The sequence below is a fragment of the Egretta garzetta genome, unplaced genomic scaffold (assembly GCF_000687185.1).
Source record: "Egretta garzetta isolate BGI_Z169 unplaced genomic scaffold, ASM68718v1 scaffold384, whole genome shotgun sequence".
NCBI lineage: Eukaryota > Metazoa > Chordata > Aves > Pelecaniformes > Ardeidae > Egretta > Egretta garzetta.
In genome coordinates this window covers 76,391-82,208 of record NW_009259496.1, presented here as the reverse complement: position 1 = coordinate 82,208, position 5,818 = coordinate 76,391, and positions in this window count along the sequence as shown.

The window sequence follows — 5,818 nt, the reverse complement described above, 5'->3', positions numbered from 1 at the left end:
GTCGGGGCGGTTCCGTGCTGGCGTTCCCGGAGCACGGAGCTGAGGCACGGCCGAGGGTGCGCGCCGTAGCCCCCTCGTTCAGCCCTGCGCGTCTGCTCCGACAGAACACGGAGGAAAAGGCCAGCTGGGTATAAAGCCAATTAGGCTACTGGTGCTTACCTGCACGCTTCACCTTAGATATTCTGGGTTCCAGGGTAAATCCTATTTATCTTGGTGGACTTCCCGACCTATGCCAGCCAAAGGCAATAACCAGCGTACTTAATGGGTGTCCCAGGATTTATGTAACTTAAAAATGCTTACCCTTTTCAACTTTGCCTTTCTTTTTTTGTCCCTGTTTCCCAGTATGGCTGTCTGTCCTTCCCTCCTGGCAGAAGGGTCTGTGAAAAAAGCCATGGGAGAAAGCTCATGTGCGGCCTGGGTTCTGCCTCAAGTGGTTTGATTTTGGCTCAGTGCAGGGCCAGATCGGGACAGCTACACCAGAGTGTTTTGCCAGGAAACACGAAGGGAAAGCTGCTCAGAAAGACAGTAGATAGGAGCAATCCCTAGACAAGCAGAAGCAGGAGGCAGCTTTCTGGGGCAGCGGAGGGCAGACTCTCAGTTCCCCGGCAAGGTACAGATGACCCACATTATACAAAGCATGCAAGAGCTCAGCCAGCGCCACATACCCTCAGGGATGTTAGGCCATCCCTGGAAAGCTTTGCTCACACGCTTGAATCAACCTTCTCCTGCCCAACCTTGGCAGTGATGAAGGCAGAGCAGAAGGAAGGAGCTGAGCAAAATAAGAGGAGCACCACAAAAAGGTTCTTGGGAAGCTGGCCTTAGTCTTTGTGTGGCCAGAGTCACTGGAGTGAATACGTGCGTGTGTTATACACCCAAGAAATAAAAAAGAAGCCTGGCCCAGAAGCTAAAGCACTACCTGAAGCCCTGACAGAACTCTGTGCAGACTCTAGGTGGGATGCTAAGCACAGGCATCTACTGCTGTTAGCATCCTTGGCCTCCAGCCATGGAACTGAAAGACTAGCCAGAGTCTCCCGCAGAGCCTGTGTCGTATGTGCCAGGCATGTGTGGGTGGCTCACGCTACCCAAAGGGCTCTAAAACGGCAGCAGAGGCATGAGGTAACTCAGCCATGCCATCCCCATCTGAGCCGAGTTTCTCTGTGCCTCAGTTTTGCTGCGTGTAAAATGGGCCTCCCCTATCCCACAGAGGCAGCATCAAATAAACCGGGAGGGTATTTGTGGGGACGTTGTGGGAAAGGGACGGGGGGAGTAGCATGATTATGATCGGTTCATCATAAACTACAAAGCCATGAACAAGTGCAGGTCTGCCGGCCGTACAAGCCATCCTAGTTCTGAATCGCACTCCGGCCAGCAGAGGCATTTGAGCCAAAACAAGCTGCTGGTGAGGCAGCCTTCCTGAGGAGCCCTTTGTTTAAAAGCGTTGCTTGAAACTAGCACCCCCTCGTCGACATTCTGGATTCGCCCAGAGGCCTCTTCTTCCCTGCACCTGCCTCTTTGCCGAGATGGAGTCAAACGAGGGATACCTGACCTACCCCGCGGGTCAGCGGCTGGACTGCCGTGCTCTCCAGGTACCCCAATGCTCCCTCTGTATCAGTGGCCAAAGCTTTGGGTTTATCTCGTCTTGCCTCCATCCAAATTTCTGGTGCATCCATTTAAACTCTCTCCTGAGGGTCATGCCTAGCTGACTTTAACTGCTTTTCTACACAGAACCAAACATTTCAGAGCTGATTTCACAGTCCTTAGTGGGGCAGAAATGTCATATGACAGAGGGATGGCTGCCAAACATCAGCCAGTTTTCACATCAGGCGCTGGCAGAACACAGAGATGCTCAGAGAGAGGAGACACAATATTCATTATACCAGAGAAACTGGTAATGTCGGAGTGACCAGCGTCCCGGTCTGACCAGCTTCTTGTTCTGCTCTCTTTTGTTTGTTTTATTCCACATTTTCTTCTATGATAGGATTTTCTAAATGGGTGTCTGTGGTTGACAAGCTGCTGAAGGAAGCTGATAGAGTCCCAAGGTCTATAACTCACGGCGTCAGCGACGCAGGAAGATGCTGACTGCATAGAAGAAAGAACCTGAGTGTCCAGCCCAGAAACACTGCAGCCAAAGGGAAACCCCTTGAATTAGTGCCTGCTGGAGTTGGACTTCACAGCATGTCCTGGCAGACTGCACTGAAGAAAGATGCAGGCAGGAGCTTTGAACAGGCGCTTGAGATTTTTCGGTAGTAAGTAACTCAATGTTCTTACCTGAGATCCCTCTCGGATGTAGCTGAGGCAGCTGGAAAGAAGATCCTTCACCCGTCCATCTCACCTGCGGACATTAACGTGTCCTCAACAGAGGAATGGAACAGTATTGCCCCCGACCCCAGCAGCTCATAACTGAGATTTAAACTGCAGCTGAGCTCTGTGTGTTCCCATCTCACAGGGGCTGTGGAGCAAACACGACGGCCAGCCCACTGCGCCGGAGGGAATGACAGCGGGGCGTATTCCTGGGTACTGCCCTACGTAGCCGCTTCTCCCAACCCCATCCGGCAGGGACTAGGGGCCCGTCCTGGACAGAGAGCCAGCCTTGCTCCACTGGAGAGCAACCGAGCTGAGCTCCCTGTCAAAACTCTCTTGGCTTAAATAGGTCAGGTGTCTTTGCTGGTTTTCTTGAATACTGACAGAATTTTGAACAGGGGTGGGAAGGAAGAGAGACTAGAATACACTTTCTGCTGAGAAATGGTGCCATTGAGACCCAGTTTCATGAGGGATTTTTCCTCATAATTATGAATTCGGAGATCTTCAAAGCTCTTTGTAGTAATTGCCTTCTCTCCTGTATAGCTCATGCTCCTGAGCTGTGCAAAACTTTACACAACACTTTTGTATGTTAAGTCTGGGCTTTCTGGGCTGGGCAAAGACAGCCAGGCCTAGTGGAAAGACTTCTCATGAAAAACAGTCTGCCCCTGCCTTTCACATCTTAATGAGAAATGACCCAGGATTAACCTCATTTGCCAGTGGAGACATTGTTACAGCTGAAGCAGATGCAGAGATGGTCACTTGATTTTACTTTTCCAGAACTTTGAAGCAAATGTGAAGTGGACAATTCGATGGTCTGCATAATGTAAAGAAATGTCTAGCCACCCCTCCGCTCCCAGATGAAAAAATAGGAAGCTCAGACTGGTCATGTGGGGTTAACCTGGGAATGAAGTAGCCTTTCCAAACACAGCTAGGGTCCCAGTTCAGCCTGGTTACCCAGTGCAATACCACAGGGAAGGAAAGGGGAAAGAGCTCCTCAGCTTCTGGTGCTGGCTGCCCTCCCCAAGGCCCCTCTGACTATGGGACTGGTAGCAGGCACAACGTATCTCGCCCCCCATTCCCAGCGAGCTTTGCCCCTCCTCACCAGTCGTTTGCCCTGTGTTGGGAAGGGAGGTGTGGTACCCCCGGGAGCAGGGATCTGTGCCCATGGAAGAGGAGAAAGGATTCATCTCCGTGTAGCGATCCCTCCCAGGAGCCTTTGGGGCAGCCCTTGCCGACCGCCCTGTATTGAGGACACTGAGTGAAGACCAAGTTACTCTTGGGAGAACTGTAAGAAGTGTTTACAGCTTCACCCGCCAAAGCCCACACACTTCCATGAGCAGCCACGACCACTGACAAACCCTGTCCTACAAGCCCGCCTCTCCCCAAAGGTGGCCTGCCGTGGTTAGCTTAACAACATTCACTGTCTGCAATCATCTCGTTGCAAAGGGAGTGAATTTCTTAATATTTTCACGGCAGTCTTTGATTGCTATTATTCTTCCTTAGAACTTTGGATGTTGCAAAGAAGTCAAAGATAGACACCAAAACCACTCTCTTGCTAATACAGTTTAAGTAAAAGAAGAAATAGCCCACTCAGAAAAGGCCAGGCTAATAGCCTTAGCAAAGTTAGAGTAAAGAAGTGGTTAAGGATCTAGATGATTTAATCCAGTTTTAAGAAAAGGTTTTACAGTGAGCAATTAGATGCTGTTTAAGGAATTAATCACTAATGGGTCATTAACTCTGACTGCTATTGTACAGTTAACAAGCCGAGGCAGGATTATTAGACTCAGCACCCAATTAAGAAGGAGAAGATATTTACAACAAAATGAACAAATGAGCTTTTTAAAATGGAATGGGACAATTTGAAAGAAAGTGTAGGAACACAGACAACCAGACAGGGTACAGGACGGACAGGAGTTTGCACATGCCTCTGTCCCTTTATTTGTTTGAAAAGGACTTACTTGTCTGTGCCCACTTATGTTTAGCTGGTTAAAATATTTATTTTTAGCAATAAACTCACAGCTTTCCTTCAAGGACATCGCTGCACACACTGTATCCGTTACAGGGTTCACTCGTACAACATACAGCAAAAGCCCTGCTTAAAATATCAGTAAAAGAACAATCACCATACCTTGACATAATCCATTTTTTGCTCGCAGTTGTTGGATCAGGAGCTTAATAAAAGTGAGGAGGTGTCTTCAGCTGCTGTTCCTGTTGTGGAAGAGTACCATTGAAATCTTGGGGACTTGCCTGTTAATCATCGGCACAGGTAAGAGCTTTTGGGCAAGATTGAAATGTGCTCACACGCAGGAGGGTTTTCAGCATCAGGGCCACAGCTGGACTGCAGCCAAGCAATGCCAAGTGGGATCGCTCCTACCCCTGAGGAGTGCGGAGCCTCTGCAGTCGTTCGTTAGTGCGTGCCCGTTACTGGCGCAGCTCAGGGTGTGCAAGCACACCCAGACGTCCTTCCCTTGCAGCCGCCAGCAGAGATGTGCCTTCTTGCAAGCCCAGCATCCTTGGTGATGCAAAGAAACCTCACCTGGGAAAGGAGCGCTGGAATAACACCTAAAAACTGAAGCGATAGCTTTTGTTCTTCTCGCCCCACACACCCTGAAGTTTACTCAGGTCTCCTTGCTAGAAGTTAACAAATTGTTTCCCTGGTCCCGACAGCGACAGCGCTTTCTTTTCTTGACAGCACAGCACTTTCTTTGCCAAGGAAGCAAACGGCTGCGTGCTTGGGAGGCTGGGCACCACCACAGACACACACACGGCGGCACTGACCGGCCCAGAGCCCAACAGGAGGGTCTGGCCCCAGCAGGGCTGCACCTCCCCTGAATTCAGTGGGGACCACTCGCTGGGCCTCACTGCACCCCCCTGGACCAACACACCTCAGGGAAAAGAAGCTGGGGGGCCTGGGCACAGCGTGTGCTCTGGCCGGTTGGATCTGCAGGGAGGCCGGGGAGAGAGGGTAAGGCATTTCAAAATAGAGGGATTCCCATTATTATCCGTAAAAGAAGCTCTCCAGACAATACATGGGGGCTGCTGTGGAGAAGGCTGTGAAGGGATGTTTAGAAACTGCTGTCTAAGGTTAAAAAGCTCTCTGAAGTGAAGCTGAACAAAGCTGACATACTTGCTTCTGACAGGACTCCTAAAAGATACGCACAGATTGTGAAAATATAATTAGACGCCAGCCTTTGTCTGGCCACAACGAGTGGGAAATGGTGAAAGGAGAGGTCTCCCAGTCTGCATTGAATCATCCCCAGGACACAATGAGGGCGCTTGTGCATCCTTCTCTCTTCCCTAATGAGAAACCTTAATTGCCACAACCTCCAGAGTGTGTAGAGCACCCCGTGCCCAGTGGAGGAGAAGGGGTGTTTCATTACAGCTTCTCAGCCCCATTACAGGCAGTAACGGAGATAATAGAAAATAAAGATGCCACAATTTTAGTTTTGTCAGCTTGGCAATGGGCAGTGGGTGGGCGGGGGCGCAAGCACAGGGCGGCCGGACCAGGCAGGACGCA